This window comes from Balaenoptera ricei, chromosome 6 (assembly GCF_028023285.1).
Source record: "Balaenoptera ricei isolate mBalRic1 chromosome 6, mBalRic1.hap2, whole genome shotgun sequence".
Taxonomy (NCBI): domain Eukaryota; kingdom Metazoa; phylum Chordata; class Mammalia; order Artiodactyla; family Balaenopteridae; genus Balaenoptera; species Balaenoptera ricei.
The window spans coordinates 112,913,693-112,931,506 of record NC_082644.1 but is presented as its reverse complement, the minus strand read 5'-3'; the positions used below and the strand labels follow the sequence as shown (position 1 = coordinate 112,931,506).

The following is a 17,814-nucleotide window of genomic DNA, read 5'->3' as shown; positions in this document are numbered from 1 at the left end:
TGTGAGGGTTTAACAGGTTAACATATGTAAAGCACTTAGCAAGAACAAGTGTTAACTATAATTTGGCGGGGGGGGGGGGGGAGAAAAAATCCAAATCATATAGTATATGAATATACATGCAGGGGAAAAAAGCTTTCATTTTTGCATTGTTTTTAGTTGTTCTTTTTTTTTTAACAAAGAACATTTATTACTTTAGTAATTTAAATTTTTTAAAAAAGGAAAACATAATAAAAATTTGGCACTAAGACCTCCCCTGCTGAAAGATATACTAGTACAATTACTTAAACACTCAAGACCAGACAAATTCTGTGAATAATAAAAAATGTGAAATTTTCAAGTCCAACAAAAAGGACACAGTACTTAATTTCTAGGTATAATTCAACAATAACATGCTACACACCAACAAGGAGAACTGCAATGGTATTAAAATTATATCCTTTTTTTTTTCCCCAAAGGCAATAAATAACACAAAAATGTCCACCTAATCTGGAAATGCATATCAGGAACTTTCATAATTATTTAAACCTTCATTAATTTTATTAGTCTGAAGTTATATACCACCAAATCTAATTTCCTCTTATTCAACAATCTCTAATGACATCTCACTAAGACATATATAAATCTGGAGATCAAGATAAACCAAATAGTTAAAAAAAACCTAAGACCCTTAGAACTCTTGAGAGGAAGATTTCACCACCCACATGCTTTGAGGAAGCTTTGGTCCCCAGCGTAAACTTAGCTTCTTCCATAAATACAGTGGGTATACAAAACTACCAAACAGAAGAGCAGAAAGAGAACTTGGAGCTTCAGCTGCATTTTTGCTGAGCTGTAATACTGGTAAAGCCTGTTTCAAGATCCAAGGGTACACCCTCAAATTTAAGGAAAGCATGTAAACAGCAGATTGACATGTCTATGTCATCACATTTACCAGAATGGTACTTCATAAAATTACAAACATTTATGGTGTGTTAGTTTCTGCTTTATGGTGTGTTAGTTTCTGCTTTATAACAAGGTGAATCAGCTATACATATACATATATCCCCATATCTCTTCCCTCTTGCATCTCCCTCCCACCCTTCCTATCCCACCCCTCTAGGTGGTCACAAAGCATGGAGCTGATCTCCCTGTGCTCTGCACTGCTTCCCGCTAGCTATCTATTTTACATTTGGTAGTGTATATATGTCCATGCCACTCTCTCACTTTGTCCCAGCTTACCCTTCCCACTCCCCGTGTCTTCAAGTCCATTCTCTACATCTGTGCTACTCCTAGGTTCCTTCATAACCATTTTTTTTTTTTTTAGATCAGGCTATCGTTAATGTCGTTTTGTGTGTCCAGTTTTTATCCTCTATATTATGATTGTGCAAAAATGTTCATAGATGTTTTGCATCATTCCTTTTATCAATCTTTTGATACTGATCTATGTGTCTATCCAACTGTTTATTTGATACCTCCTTTTGGATGTTTGTGGGTTTTTAAAAATAAATTTATTTATTTATTTAAAAAAAAATTTATTATCAAACTTCAGACAGCATTATTATCACTGTGTTCTACCTAAAAGGAACCTTCCAGAACAAAAAAAAAGAAAATCTTGTTAGTTAAATAGCTTTTCAAAAATAAATAGAAGTCAATAAATGTTAGCAATTACTGTCATTACTGTTATTATGATGTTTTGGAATGATGGAATAGAAACTTACTCAGAGGGAGACTTACTTAATAAGTTACGTTCCATCAGAATCCAAGTTGGCCCACCACACCCTTGAATAATTAGATATTAAAAGGCACTTTATTTTAGAGAAATCGAAGTTAGATTCCTTGGTTCTAAAGGAGGTAAAGATGAAATAAAGTCTGCAAAAAGAATTAATCTATTCTTTCCTAAGCTTTTCTGACATAGAAATCCATATTTGTAAACATTTTGCAATTGTGCCTTAAGAGCTATGACTTTTAGACCTAATGTATTTTTGTCAGGTAGTCAGGATTTATAAACAGTGAAAGTAAAATCAAGAAATGGGTCAGAGTTCTGCATTAGAAAATGAAAGGAGACAGTTCAAAGTGGGTTGAAAATAGATGACTTTAGCCTAAGTCCTAAAAACTTTTAAAATAGATGTATTTGGATAAAATTTAGATTGCTTGGGAAGATAATTTGGTTCTGATCCTGAAAAAAAGGAAATAGGCTAATATCCCAACTAAATTTGTCCTTTAAATTTTCCAATATTAATCCTTTCAAAAATTCACGGAAAATAAACTGAAAACATAAATTAGGTAAGGGAAAAAAAAAAGAAGAACTGAACATGTTTGACGACACGCTTCCCACTAGTCTCCTGCGTGGGTGTACAGGCATTACATGGGAGCAAGACCAAGCAAGCACCTTTTCAGACAGACATCTTAGATTAATGAACAGACATCTTGCCTGTTTTTACAGTTACCGTATGCTTAAAGCCTTACATATTTTTTTCTTTTTATTTAAGTATAGTTGATTTACAATATTGTGTTAGTTTCAGGTATACAGCAAAGTGATTTAGATAAATAAATCTTTTTTTCAGATTATTTTCCATTATAGGTTATTACAAGGTATTGGATATAGTGCCCTGTGCTATACAGTAAATCCTTGTTGCTTATCTATTTTATGTATAGTAGTTTGAATCTGTTAATCCCATACTCCTAATTTATCCCCCCATCCCCTTTCCCCTTTGGTAAGCATAGGTTTGTTTTCTATATTTGTAAGTGTGCTTCTGTTTTGAAAATAGAGTCATTTGCATTATTTTCAGATTCCACATATAAGTGATATCATATATTTGTCTTTCTCTGACTTACTTCACTAAGTACAATATTCTCTATGTCCACTCATGTTGCTGCAAATGGCAATATTTCATTTGTTTTATGTAGAGGCTTATCTTCTTAAAATGGCTGACAAAAAAGATGAATATGAAGATAATTTTGGCTAAATATACATAATTTAATTACAGTGTTAGTATTAAGTTATATTTTCCTTTCAGGTATAAATACTTAACAATTATCTGGTTCATCTTCAAACTTAAAAAAAAAGAAAAAATACATTATAGAGACCCTTCAGAAGTCTGTATTTTTTTTAAACATTTGCTCAACTGTTCATTTATATATATTAAATATGAGAACTTGAAGTATCAACAGATATTCACCACTACTTTTGACCTTTGCATTGCAGAGTTCAAAACTGGGTTTCAGCTTAGAAACAATGAAGAACTACCCTTCTGAAAATATTTTTACAAAATCATAATACATATTGAAACATACTTAAAAAAATCAGAAAATATAGGTAAACATAAAGAAGGAAATGTTAATTATCTATAGTTTTAAAAACCAGAAATCAAACAATTTAGTGTCTAAAGCTTCATCTAAAATGTGTACACAATACAGAAAGTATTGATCCTAGTTCCTTTACAAATGAAAATATCTTGATTAGGATTAAAGAGTTAAGGTCACAAATAATTCTATGCAAACACAAGTTTAGGTAGTTCAAATGTAAAAAAATACATAACTGAAATCCTTCTTACCTAAGAGAAAATTAATTCCAGAGAAGGAAATGTGTGGGTGAAAAAACCATAAAGTTGAAGGGGAAAATTTAATCATTTAAGAAAAAAATTTTTTCAATTTTTTTGGTCTTTCCAAAGCAAGTAAGAAGGATTCCACTTATATCAGACTTTTACCCGCCCCCCCCCCCAAAAATCATACTTTATCTTGGAGAATCGTAATGTATAACCAACTCCCCAATACGCTCACTCCTAAAAAAATAATAATAATAAATAAAAGTGAAACATCTTACACTTAGGAATATTTCTTTTTGCTTCAATTTTCTGCAAATATCAGGGGTACTTTTTCCAAATAAACCAATTTAAACTAAAGCACATCATGTTTAAAGAGCGACAAATTTTGTACTGTTAGTTTCACCAAATAAAAGTTCATACATATTGTTGCCGTTTCCAGAATGCCATTATCAGGCAGCATCACCTGGTAAATTGCTAAGTGCCATCACTGGAAAGCTGCTCACAAACTCACAGTGGAGCCAACTGGGTGAAGTGGGAAGTGACAACGCTGTGACAGTGGCCAGGAAGGCACCAGAAGAGTAGCACTTGTTTTAAAGTCAGGGATGTGGTATGAAGGTGGAAAAGGACGAAACCAAGTTGAAAGCTGGAACACCAAAAGATAGCTACCAACTACTGAGTGAAAGCCATGTTACTGAGGTTTTACATATATTATTATTTTTGGAGTTAATCCTCTGTGATAGCTATTTATCACCTCCATTTTACAACTGAGGAAGCAGGTTTAGAAAAGTCAAATAACTTACTGCATAATCATTCAGCTATCATGCAGCAAACAAGGAATTCAAAACTAGATTTATTTGACTCCAGAGCCCAGACTCTTTTCATTTCCCCAGGCTGCCTCTCTGGTTCTTCAGTATATAGAATTCAGGTTCCCTGTGAGCAATTTCACTGTTGTGGGCTCTAGGAGGGAGAGATCCACCTGGAGGCAAACGGTCACATACTATCACCTGGGGAGCCTAGAGTTTTCAGCCTTTGTTCGTCCCAAGCCACCTTTATACATAATCTTTTCTCCCGTTTTCCCTTTTACAGACCTAACACACTGGATGGATGGATGGATGGATGGATGGATGGATGGAAGGAAGGAGAGAGGGAGGGAGGGAGGGAGGGAGGCAAGCTGACTGACTTAGATGTTTATTTGATTTACAAACTCCTCCATCCTTGTCTTTGTTCAAGTTGTTCCCTGCACCTGAAGCCTTTCTCCAATATCCCTACAGCTAATCACATCTATGACTGAAGGTCCAGTTCAAATGGCATCTCCACACAGCACTCCCCAGTCTCCCACTCTCTCATTCAGTAGTAGTATCTCCAATCTAAATTTTCCTGACCCTTTATGTATAAAATAAATATACAAATAATATGCCAGATAGATATGTGCTATAAATAAAATAAAGGGGCAGGGGAGAAAGAATGACCAAGGGGGCAGTGTAAGGACCCAGAAAGTATCAGGCAAGACCTCACCAAGGCAGTGATTTGTAATACGGTGTGTTTAATTCAACACAAACTACTTCAGCACCAATATCTGTTTCACAAAATACTCTTCTTCAATTCTCCATATCCTCCCCTTAATCTTTTCCAGAAATAGTCTGCCGCAGTGGTTTTTCATTACTGCTATTATTTTAGAGGAAAAAAAAAAATCTCACACAAGATGTTGACAGGTGCTTTACAAACAGGTGCAAATTTCAAATCACGAATATTCTGAAAAAATGTTAAAAGTGATTTGTCAGTGAGAAGTCTGATGCCAAAATGAAGCTGAACTACAAGAATTTAAAATGGAATTTCAAGAAAATGACTTAGCAACTCTTCAACTCTATAATCTGCACATTTACTTTCTATCATATATGAAAAGAAGAATGGCAATAGGAAAATATACTTGAAGAGAGATCCTGCAGTTTTTCACTTAAGGATAGATGGGGACTTCCCTGACAGTCCAGCACTTTCACTGCCAAGGCCGGGGTTCGATCCCTAGTTGGGGAACTAAGATCCCACAATCTGCACACGGCACAGCCAAAAAAAAAAAAAGGAAAATTAGAATATCCTCACCCCTTTAAAAGCCACACTATCTACATGACTTAAAGAAAACCAGCACATGCTAAAATTTTCTTTCACAGGCTTATACAAGAGCTTGGAGGGCTCAACCCCTTCAATCACTTGGAACTAGGAGATGCCTTAACACAAAAATCTAAGGGCCAAAGTACTCACTTCCCTTTCTTCCTCAGATTATTTTGCCGATGCCCCAGTACCCTGAAAGAAATATCTGTGGTCTATTCTATCTTTCAAAACTATTACTCTGATCCCAGTCAAATCTTTTCTCTTACTTCCCTGATGACAAAATTCCCTCCTTCATCTACACTATCGTCCTATCTGCCTTGACTTTTTTCTTATCTAATGAGAAAAATATTCTTCCAGGCAGACTTACAGATCCCCAAAACTTATTTCTACTTCAGGAATTCTTAATCTTTTTGTGCCATGGGTCTCTTTGGTAGTCTGGTAAAGCCTATGGACCCCTTCTCAGATTGCTTTTAAATGCATAATTAAATATATGCAATTACAAAAAAACCTAATTATACTGAATATTAGCAAAACAATGAAAAAACCCTGATATTGCAATATATGTACACCTTTATTATCACATTAAGTAACAAGATCTAACAGTGGATCCAGTAATACCATAATTCAAAAAAATTATAAGCATAAATGATATTTTTAAAATGTTTCTTGGAGTATATCACAAATGATATTTTGAGATATGTGCAACAACTGTAAACATGACACAAAAATATCTGTAATTTTTATTGGTGACAAAGTTACAGGCATTGCTAATTCTACTGCGGTTTGTTGCTTATATTCATAATTGAAGGAAATGATAATACAGTTATCAGGTAATAAAAATAAAGACATGATTTTATCCCCATTCTAGTTCAAGGAGCCCCTGATTTCTATCCACCAACTGGTGAATCCCAGGTTAAAAATCCTTTCTAGTTCAAAACCTTGCTCTAACTGATTTTTGCCACAAATTTTAAAATAAAAACACTGATTTCTCCTTTGATCTAGCTCTCATCTGAACATACCACCATGCCTCCCTGTTTTTACGCAGATGTATACACAGAACCCTGTTTATTTCTATGATTTGCCTATCCAGCACCCATTTAAATTTTGCCAGTCAATAAAAGGCGAAATTGAAGGAAAGGAGATGGAAGCAACCAACGGCTCCTCACTTACAGACCTCCAACAGGAAGTGGAAAGATGCCAAGTATGGTGTGTACGTTTTTGGTAGGTGGGCTGCCCGACCCGTGAGTCCAGCTTGTCAAGAGTCTCCGAAGCAAGACATCTTCACCAGCGGCACTCCGAAGACATTCCACCTCCTCCTCGCCTTCCATACTCAGTTCCCTGGCTGCCAGGTCGCTCGCCTCTGCCTCTCACCCGAAGCCACCCCGCGGTCCTCCTGTCCCTTCCCACCCCATCCCCCACGCGTCCCTACCTCCAGTCCGCCCCAGGCTGCCCTGGCCCCTGAGCGCCGTCACATCTCTCCCCTGGACCTAACCGTGTGCCCCCACCCCCACTTCTCCCCTCACTGCAGGGAAGGGCCCAGGGGTCAGCTGGACCCGGCGGCCCACCGTCAGCGCAGGCTGCGGCCCTAGGCCGAAGCAGCACGGCCGCCAGGCAAGGAGCCGCGCACTCCGCGAGGCTGGATCGGGGACGTGCACTCACCAAGAAGATCATGCGGAGGAGGGCACCGAGGTCTGCGCAGGACCGCCACTCGGCCTCGGAGCCGTTGCTCTCGCGGCGAACTGCCACCGCCACCGCCGCCGCCGCCGCCGCCGCCGCCACTCGCTAGTTGGCTTCCCTGCGTCCTGCGGCGGCGCTGCCGCCACGCCATGGCGCGTGCGCGGCGCCGCGGGGGCCCCTGGGACTAGTAGTTCAGGCCGGCAGCCAGCGGTGCTTCTTCCGCTTTTACCACCCAAGTCCGCTGCAGGCTGGAGCCGTCTTGAGCTGCTGGGGTACCGCGAAACGGCTTCCGGAAAATTGTTCACCAAACACTCGCACTTGCTTCCGCGTACGGTACTGCTGGATGTGAATAATCCGGCTGAGCAAGTATGTGTGAAGTAAAACAATTTAGAGCATTTATGTTTTAGATAACAAGTGTCACTTGGCCAGAACACATCATTTGAAACACACACACTCACACACCCCTCTTCTTCCTTTCTGTCAAAAGGGTCATTAATTGCCTTTGTGTTACCTGGATTTTCAGTCTTAAACCTGATTTCCCACTCCTTTTATCAAATTTTACTTGACCATACAGTTTTTTAGGTCGATTGACGATTTATCTAATACAAATTTTTTTATAAAAACAATTCAGATATTTTGAAACATAAAGTTAACTGAGCTGAACAGTCCTAGAAACCTTAGAATTGGAAGACAGCTTAAAGATCATTAGTCCACCTCCGGCCCAGGCAGGAATTCCCTCTTGTACACTCCAGCCAGATAGTCATCCAACTTCTATTTCAAACAGTTCAAATTTCAGGGTGCTCACTTCCTTAAGTAAGGAGGCCTGGTCAACTGTTGGGCAGCGTTAAATGTTAGAAAGTTCTTCTGCTGAACCAAAATCTACTTCCCTTTTACTTCCATTGCTAGTTGTTATGCTGCCTGGAGCGATATAGAATGTTTTCCACTTGATAGTCTTTCAAAAAATTGAACACAATGATTATATCCTCCAACACTAGGAGTCTCCAGACCAAAAAAAAAAAAAAAAAGGCGTCAGTTTTGCAACAATTTCAGATCTGATTCAGCTCCCAGACTGCTTTCCATTCAGTCATCCTCCTTGATGTATTATCTTTAAAAATTGTCAAAATTTGCCTCAGATTTATAGCCTTGTTTTATTACCACAAGAGCATTCTATGGTAAACTGGTCAGGTATTATTGCTATCATATTGCCATTCAACTGAATCAAGAATTCCATCAGATCAAAAATTATTCCTCAGCTCTGTTATAAAACATTGTCCAAAGCAACAAGGGAATGAAAAAAGCAACAGGATATGGTTTACAATTTAGGGTAAAAGGATAATTCACACAGATTAAGGATCATAATAATAAGCTAAGGTACAAAGTGCTCCAGATTCCTGGCGAAAGTCTTCATCAAATTGAGGGGCCATGCCTTTAAGAAGGAAGTAACACTTGGGAGTTACTGAATGGTTGGATTTGAAGAAAGAAATGGCATGTGAGGATTGCTAAGGAAGAACCCAGCCTGAGCAAAATGAATGCATTCACAATTTGCTCTCACTTAACACTGAGTACAGTACTATAAGTGGGCTGGAGCACACAGGCCAGGTTAAGAGGAAAGGAAAGGGCCCCAAAAGTTGCAAAAAGCTCTTGAGGGTTGTGAAGAAACCACACTGTGTGTAGTAAGTAAAAAGGGCACTGGGATGGTCAATTAGTTGTTCTGAGCCCTTCTCTGTCAACCTACAAATGAAGAGCTTGAACTAGGTAAGTTGTTCTCAATCTTTTTTTCCAGCCAGCACATCCAAGGAACACAACCTGCACATTAGAACAATGGATCACAACAACAGTTAATTCTTGTGGAATATGAAGTATTTTTCTCAATGCCTTTTACACAGGGGAAAGTGAACTCAAGAGGTGAAAAGACACTCAATAAATAGTACTCCTTGAGGGCAGAGAACCCCATCTTATTCACCACTGTCTCTCTGGAACCTGCCATACTACCTAGGATGTAATACATATCTTCTTTAAAAAAAAAAAAATGAATGGGATGAATAAACAGTAAACCATGGCCAAAGCCTTTTTCTTTCCACTACATCACTCAGCCTTCCTTGACATACAGGGATATGAAATTGCTTGTCCATAGTCACAGAATTCGTACCAGATCTTGATCAGAGCTCAGTTCTTCACACGCTCAACCTCACACTCTGCAGACCACTCTGCCACAGAAGCAGAGAGGAGTGACACACTCAGAATTTTTTTTAATGTTCTTTCCTTCATTTGTGCACAGCCAGTCTTGGAGGTAAGACAAGAAAGCAGGTGCTATGCCAAGTGATTTGGGGGTCTTTGGCAAGTATTTCTGGACAAAAATATTTTTTCCTCACATCCATGAAAGCCCCCTGAAATGTTATCTTTAGTGTTAGAAACATTGAATCCTGGATGTTAGAGCTGAGTATCAGAGATCATCTAGTCCAATACCTGCATTCGTTTGAATTTGGAGGCTGTTCCTCAAGAGATCCTAATTAAAAAACACATGCCCCTGGGAAAAGTAACATTTAAGTTATTATGCATCTATACTTAGGAAAGAAATACGACAGTTAATTGAGAGCAAACCATACCAGAAAGAAAAGCAGGGCCATATCCAGGAAGAAATAAAAATTAGGAAGAGAGAGAGCAAGACGAAAGGGAGAAAAACAAGGACTTCATCTATGTGCAATTTTTTTAATCTATTTGGCACACAGTTTGGGAAATGAATTAATTTGAAGCAGTACATACTTGGGTGTAGATAGCTACAGCTTGTGCAAAGATTAATCTTAGTGTCTCATCTGAGTCAATTAAATTATAAACTAGGTGATACGTAAATATAGCAATAACATGGATAGAAACCAGTACAGCAGAGAATGAACTCTGAGACTGTATTTTCTTTTTTTTTTTTTCAAGTATTTTAGAGTTTTTATCATAAGACCTGTTTCTATTCATTTAGTTATTCTTGCTTTACATACTCATTTTCCTACCAAATACAGACACCAAATATTCACATAGCAAATGAACACTAACTTTAAAACAATAATCCAAGGTCTCGCACGTCAAAGTAATAGTTCATCTCAATGTCATGTTATAGTTTTAGATAATAGCTTTTCTGTTTGGCTCATGGAGGCATTCAACATAAATCTGTTTGGGATGGGTTAGGGTGGAGATGGCAGGGGAACAGAGGAGAAAGATCATGTCTGGAAATTGATGGTCACATTCTATGTATGTTTGTTACCTTGAAAAAGATTAAGGGGAGGATGGGACCTCTTTATAATTCAGGTTTTTTTTCATAATGTGTTAAGACTAACCCAAATAAATGATCAGCCATAACAGTGAGAGTCGGGCTACCCTTTGGGGACTGCACTGTTAAAGCCTGTCACAAAGGCCTACTTCCAGGATAGGAAAGTCTAATGCAATTTTTTTCTTTGAATAGGGCATGGCTTACTTTTGATAAATAATAAATGCACTAAAATAAAAATAATACATGTTGTAAAAAAGTAAAAACATAGGTTTGTAAAAAGAAACTGAAACACCATGATGACACCATCTAGATAGAATCGTTACTATCTTTGTACTTCTTTCCTGTCTTTCTTCTATGCATATTTTAACATGTTAATGAGAGTAATATTGATTATACTCTATAATTACGGATCAGGACTTTTAATCAGTATTACAATATATGCCCATTCCTTTAAAATGCCTAATTTTAATAATCACACAATAATATGTCATAATTTATCAAGGTATGTTAATTTGCCTAGCCATTTACTTATTGTGAATATTTTGGTTACTTTTTTTTTTTCACACACACACACTGTATTTTATTTTTACAAGAGATAAATAGACTGACACCAAGCATTGTACATGGATGACCACAACAAAAGCAACAATGATTGCAATTACCAAACATGAAACACACTCATACTATGTCATAATATTGACATTCAGTCCAGTAATCCTTCACTGTAACAGCTCCTTTACTTTGCAGTGAAAATTGATTTGTATATTCTTTGCCTCCGAATCCTTGTGGGATTTTTTTTTTTTTTAAATTCAGACAGAAAGTCACACAAATTATACTCATCCTCATCAGTTCACTCAGTCCCATGTAATTAATTTTTTTTTTCATCTTGATCTTTTGTTAGCACTTTTATGAGTTCATCAGTTTTTCATTAGAGTTCTGAAAATGCTTATTCATTCAGTTCAGCAGTACAGTCAGTTACCAGAAACCTGTACTTGTCAGAGTCTTTTCCATGAATTTCTTGAAGATGAAACCCTTTTATAGGAACATATTTGCAAAATCATCAGAGTACATCCAGAACTGTCTGTAAATGACAAAAGACTTAAAAATGACCACGGTTAAAGATTTGATGAAAGTTCATAATAATGCAGTTGACAAGAAAATTAGTTATTTCTGAGATATACATTTTAAAGTAATAACTAGGATTATTACTTATAACATTATACCAGAACATATAAGATTTTTAGAAATTTCATGCAATGTCTGAAACATTTATATTAACATATTTCCATACAAATACAAATATAAGATTTTTAGAAATTTCATGTAATGTCTGAAACATTTATATTAACATATTTCCATACAAATAACCCAATGAAAGTTTAGTATTAGTTGTTTTGTTTTTTTATACTGCAGGTTCTTATTAGGCATCAATTTTATACACATCAGTGTATACATGTCAATCCCAATCGCCCAATTCAGCACACCACCATCCCCACCTCACTGCAGTTTTCCCCCCTTGATGTCCATATGTCCATTCTCTACATCTGTGTCTCAACTTCTGCCCTGCAAACTGGCTCATCTGTACCATTTTTCTAGGTTCCACATACATGCATTAATATACGATATTTGTTTTTCTCTTTCTGACTTACTTCACTCTGTATGACAGTCTCTAGATCCATCCACGTCTCAACAAATGACTCAATTTCGTTCCTTTTTATGGCTGAGTAATATTCCATTGTATATATGTACCACAACTTCTTTATCCATTCGTCTGTTGATGGGCATTTAGGTTGCTTCCATGACCTGGCTATTGTAAATAGTGCTGCAATGAACATTCGGGTGCATGTGTCTTTTTGAATTACGGTTTTCTCTGGGTATATGCCCAGTAGTGGGATTGCTGGGTCATATGGTAATTCTATTTGTAGTTTTTTAAGGAACCTCCATATTGTTCTCCATAGTGGCTGTATCAATTTACATTCCCACCAACAGTGCAAGAGGGTTCCCTTTTCTCCACACCCACTCCAGCATTTGTTGTTTGTAGATTTTCTGATGATGCCCATTCTAACAGGAGTGAGGTGATACCTCATTGTAGTTTTGATTTGCATTTCTCTAATAATTAGTGATGTTGAGCATCTTTTCATGTGCTTCGTGGCCGTCTGTATGTCTTCTTTGGAGAAATGTCTATTTAGGTCTTCTGCCCATTTTTGGATTGAGGTGTTTGTTTCTTTGATATTGAGCTGAATGAGCTGTTTATATATTTTGGAGATTAATCCTTTGTCCGTTGATTCATTTGCAAATATTTTCTCCCATTCTGAGGGTTGTCTTTTTGTCTTGTTTATGGTTTCCTTTGCTGTGCAAAAGCTTTGAAGTTTCATTAGGTCCCACTTGTTTATTTTTGTTTTTATTTCCATTACTAATTAATTAAAAATTTAAAAAATATTTATTTGTTTGTTTTGGCTGCGCCGGGTGTTAGCTGCGGCACACAGGGTGTCTGGCTCTTTAGTTGCGGCACGCATGTGGGATCTAGTTCCCCAACCAGGGATGGAACCTGGGCCCCCTGCACTGGGAGCTCGGAGTCTTACCTACTGGACCACGAGGGAAGTCCCTGAGACTGTATTTTCAACTGTAAAACAGAAACGTCACCAACCCTATCTATCCCGTCTGGTTGTTATGAGGATAAAGCCAAAGGATGTAGGTCAAAGCTTTTTACCATAAAGCAAAACACAAATGTTATGCTTTGACATAGTTCAAACTCAAACAGCAGGCAAACATTCAATGCTAAAGGCTAACTTAGTCGTTTTTTGTTTCTTACATTTCTTTTATAAAATTTATTTTCAATCTGACAAGTAATATATTAATTCTTGTTCTTAAAAATGTATACAATACACAACATGGATGGACCCAGAGATATCATACTAAGTGAAGTAAGTCATACAGAGAAAGACAAATATCATGATATCACTTAATGTGGAATCTAAAAAATGATACAAATGAACTTATTTACAAAACGGAAACAGACTCACAGGCTTAGAAAACAAACTTACAGTTACCAAAGGGGAAATGTGGGGGGGAGGGATAAACTAGGAGTTTGGGATTAACATATACACACTACTATATATAAAATAGATAATCAACAAGGACCTACTGTATAGCACAGGGAACTCTACTCAATACTCTGTAATAGCCTATATGGGAAAAGAATCTGAAAAAAAATAGATGTATGTATACGTATAACTAAATAACTTTGCTGTACATCTGAGTCTAACACAATATTGTAAATCAACTATACTCCAATGTAAAAATTTTAATAATAAATAAATAAATAATAAAAATTTAAAAAATGTATACAATACAAATAAGTCAAAAGTTCCTCTTGATTCCCACCCAATTCCATCCAGGAGCCACTCTTGTCAATTTGATAGGTATCTGCCCAGATTTGGTGGCGGGTTGTTTAACCCAAATAGAATCACACTGTACATACTGCTCCATGTTCTATAAGGCTTTTTTCATGTAATAGTAAATCCTGGCATCTTTCCATATAGATACATAAAAATCTACCTCATTGTTTTGAACCTTGCACAATATTTCCATAGTACAATCTACCCTAGTTAATTTAGCATCCCCTGTTGATGGACATTTAGGTTGACTCATCACGTTTTGAATAACAAAAAATACATGTGAATTAACTATATGTTATTTCTTAATGGGAAAATTTTTCTAAACCTCTGGAAAATCCAGAGAGACAGACATGGAAGCTGTCCTATACACAGGTGGCACAAAATATCCTTCATAAAGTCCTTTTTGCACTTAAACAGTCCAATTGAAAGTAAAGGACAAGATTCCAGTCACAGCCCTACTCCATGCTCTGGGCCCTTGGTTGTCCTGCACTGGCCCCCACTGGCAGGTTCAGAAATAGTGATACTCAGAGGTCGATTTACTATGAAGCTGATGGAGCTTATGATTTAAGGCAGTGTATTCACATAGTCGTATGGTTTTGTAACATTTGCCAAGGAATTTTAAATTTTTGGCTAAATCGAGGACAACGGATAAAAGCCTAAAACTTGAGAATACTGGAAATGAGGATCCTTTCCTGTAGAACAGGATCATAAATCATGCAACTCACACTTCAGCACAATGAAATCTACTATAAAACTTATTTTTCTACCAGTGCAAGGGATGTCCAGACTGATAGGAGCTGTAATGTTAATGGAGCATAAAGCTTTCGTGCATTATCTGTATTTGAATTTAGCCCATGACTAATTATAATGTATGAAATATCTTTAACGTAATCATATTTTACATCTTTCACTGACAACTTTTTTCATTGTCTTGTATTACTTAGTTTTAAGTTCTCAAAGTTTTTCAAGCTTGTTAAGCTCCTGATAGATAAACAGAGATTTTTTTAATAACAAAAGGTATAGACAAAAAAAGTAATATGCTTACAATTTATATACTCTTTGAAAATCAGATATCAACAGTTTTAATGGCTACATAATATTTCATCATACTGATAAATCATAAATTGTCATTTCAAAATGGAAATTGTTTACTCCTGATAACAAATTTTTAAATGCCAAATTCATGCAAATTAAAGAAATTCTAGAATACAGAAATAAGTTAAATAGAAACTTAATACTTTGTAAAGCTTATTTTAAAAATAAATGGTATAGTATTCTCATACTATCGAGTAACCTGCTTTTTTTTTTTTTTTTTTGTACATTTATTTTTTTATTTTTGGCTGTGTTGGGTCTTCGTTTCTGTGCGAGGGCTTTCTCCAGTTGTGGCAAGCGGGGGCCACTCTTCATCGCGGTGCGCGGGCCTCTCACTATCACGGCCTCTCTTGTTGCGGAGCACAGGCTCCAGACGCGCAGGCTCAGTAATTGTGGCTCACGGGCCTAGCTGCTCCGCGGCATGTGGGATCTTCCCAGACCAGGGCTCGAACCCATGTCCCCTGCATTGGCAGGCAGATTCTCAACCACTGCGCCACCAGGGAAGCCCTGCTTTTTTTACTTAATAAATTTTGTTTTGCTAACTTTATAAGCTAATTCTAAAATTTATATGGAAATACAAAGCGCCAAGATTAGCCAACAACACTCCTGAAGAAGAGTAATGTGGAAGGAAGGACTTGTCCTACCAGATATCAAAATTTATTACAGTTGACCCTTGACCAATGTGTGGGGTTAGGGGCACCAACCCTCTGCATAGCAGAAAATCTGAATGTAACTTACAGTTGTTCGTCTGTATCCACAGTTCTGCATCCACAGATTCAACCAACCTCAGATTGTGTAGTACTGTAGTATTTCCTATTGAAAACACGTGTGGACCCATGCAGTTCAAACCTGTGTTGTTCAAGGGCCAGCTCTATATAGCTATAGAAATTAAGACAGAGGCTAACAAAATACTACTATGAAGAATGGTGCTGGGACAATTGCGTATCCATGTGGGAAAAAATTAATTTTACTCACACTATATACAACTCACATATATTAAAAAATAAATTCCAATTGAATTATATAGATATAAAAGAGACAGGTTTAAAAAAATAAGTTTTTAGCAGATAATTAAGAACAACGTCTTCTTGGAGTTCCCTGATGGTGCAGTGGTTAAGAATCCACCTGCCAATGCAGGGGACACGGGTTCGAGCCCTGGTCCGGGAAGATCCCACATGCCGCGGAGCAACTAAGCCCGTGTGCCACAACTACTGAGCCTGTGCCCTAGAGCCCGCGAGCCACAGCTACTGAAGCCCACGGGCCTAGAGCCCGTGCTCTGCAACAAGAGAAGCCACCGCAATGAGAAGCCCGCACACCGCAATGAAGAGTAGCTCCTGCTCACCTCAACTAGAGAAAGCCCGTGCACAGCAAAGAAGACCCAACGCAGCCAAAAATATATTAATTAATTAATTAATTAATTAATTTAAAAAAGAAGCAGGGAGGCTATAAAAAAATTAAAAAAACAAAACAGGGATACACACATACACATTGCATATGAAGAAAACATCTCTAGAAGGCAACATAAGAAAGTAGTGACAGTGGTAACCTTCATTAGTGTAGGGTAACAGGGCTGGGGACTGGGTGGCAGGCCAACTTATTTTCACTGTATATTGTATATTGCACCCATTGAATTTTACACCATGCATATATATTTCCTATTTTAAAAATTTAGAAATTTAAGACATATATCAAATATTATCACTCAGAAGCTATAGAGGTAGCTCTTTATCCTCAGTAGCTTATTTTACTTCAAAGGAAAACTTAAGACAGAAGAAAAATTAAAACTAACATTTTATGTATAAAATTAAAATGCTTTACAATTAATCAAGTACCTTAATCATAGTTTTGTGAGGAGGCAGAATTATATCCATTTTACATACTAGTAAACAGAGCCTCAGAGAGATCAAGTGACTTGCCCTAAGTCACAGCTAGTTAGTGCCAGAACTGGAACTCACAGTTTTTTTTTTGTTTGTTTGTTTTTTAGCTGCGTTCTTTTCTTTTTTTTATATAGCTACTTTATTTATTTATTTATTTATTTTTGTTTGTGTTGGGTCTTCGGTTCGTGCGAGGGCTTTCTCCAGTTGCGGCAAGCGGGGGCCACTCTTCATCGCGGTGCGCGGGCCTTTCACTATCGCGGCCCCTCCCGTTGCGGGGCACAGGCTCCAGACGCGCAGGCTCAGTAGTTGTGGCTCACGGGCCCAGCCGCTCCGTGGCATGTGGGATCTTCCCAGACCAGGGCTCGAACCCGTGTCCCCTGCATTAGCAGGCAGATTCTCAACCACTGCGCCACCAGGGAAGCCCAAACTCACAGTTTTTAATGCTTGCAAACCCCATGATCGTTCCCATCACACTGACACAACATGCCCTCCTAAATACCTTTCTCCAAAAAAACACGTGAAGAACAGAAAATGCATTGTTACTTTTTTTAAATTTTATTTATTTTATTTATTTATTTTTGGCTGCATTGGGTCTTCGTTGCTGCGCGCAGGCTTTCTCTAGTTGCAGCGAGCGGGGGGCTACTCTTCGTTGTGGTGCGCGGGTTCTCATTGTGGTGGCTTCTCTTGTTGTGGAGCACGGGCTCTAGGCGCATGAGCTTCAGTAGTTGCGGCACGTGGGCTCAGTAGTTGTTGCTCGCGGGCTCTAGAGCTCAGGCTCAGTAGTTGTGGCACATGGGCTTAGTTGCTCCGCGGCACGTGGGATCTTCCCGGACTAGGGCTCGAACCCATGTCCCCTGCATTAGCAGGCGGATTCTTAACCATTG

At 37.7% G+C, this 17,814-nt stretch overlaps 1 protein-coding gene across 6 annotated transcripts in view; it reads right to left on the bottom strand.

Moving 5' to 3' along the window:
• GAPVD1 (GTPase activating protein and VPS9 domains 1) overlaps positions 1–7,415 on the bottom strand; it is a 72,724-nt gene extending 65,309 nt beyond the window's left edge. For all 6 annotated transcript variants that reach the window (XM_059925609.1, XM_059925611.1, XM_059925613.1 and 3 more), the window contains exon 1: positions 7,287–7,415. The gene's annotated coding sequence lies outside the window, so the exon portion shown is untranslated. The remainder of the gene's footprint in view (positions 1–7,286) is intronic.
• Between the last annotated feature and the right edge of the window lie 10,399 nt (positions 7,416–17,814).